Below are 401 nucleotides of genomic sequence, written 5' to 3'. Positions count from 1 at the left end.
TATGACTTTTTTTTCCACTTTTTTCGACATACTATACTATGACTTTTGTTTTCACTTTTTTCAACATACTATACTGTGACTTTTTTTCCCACTTTTTTCGACATACTATACTGTGACTTTTTTCCCCAACTTTTTTCAACATACTATACTATGACTTTTTCCCACTTTTTTCAACATACTATACTATAACTTTTCTTTTCACTTTTTTCAACATACTATACTATGACTTTTTTTTCACTTTTTTCGACATACTATATTATGACTTTTTTTCACTTTTTTTGACATACGATATTATGACTTTTGTTTTTTAGCTTTTGTTGCATACTATACTGTGACAATTTTTTTTGACATACTATACTATAACTTTTCTCAATTTTTCGACATACTATACTATGACTTTT

This window comes from Epinephelus moara, chromosome 6, assembly GCF_006386435.1.
Source record: "Epinephelus moara isolate mb chromosome 6, YSFRI_EMoa_1.0, whole genome shotgun sequence".
Classification (NCBI taxonomy): domain Eukaryota; kingdom Metazoa; phylum Chordata; class Actinopteri; order Perciformes; family Serranidae; genus Epinephelus; species Epinephelus moara.
Note: the sequence above shows the minus strand (reverse complement) of the source record.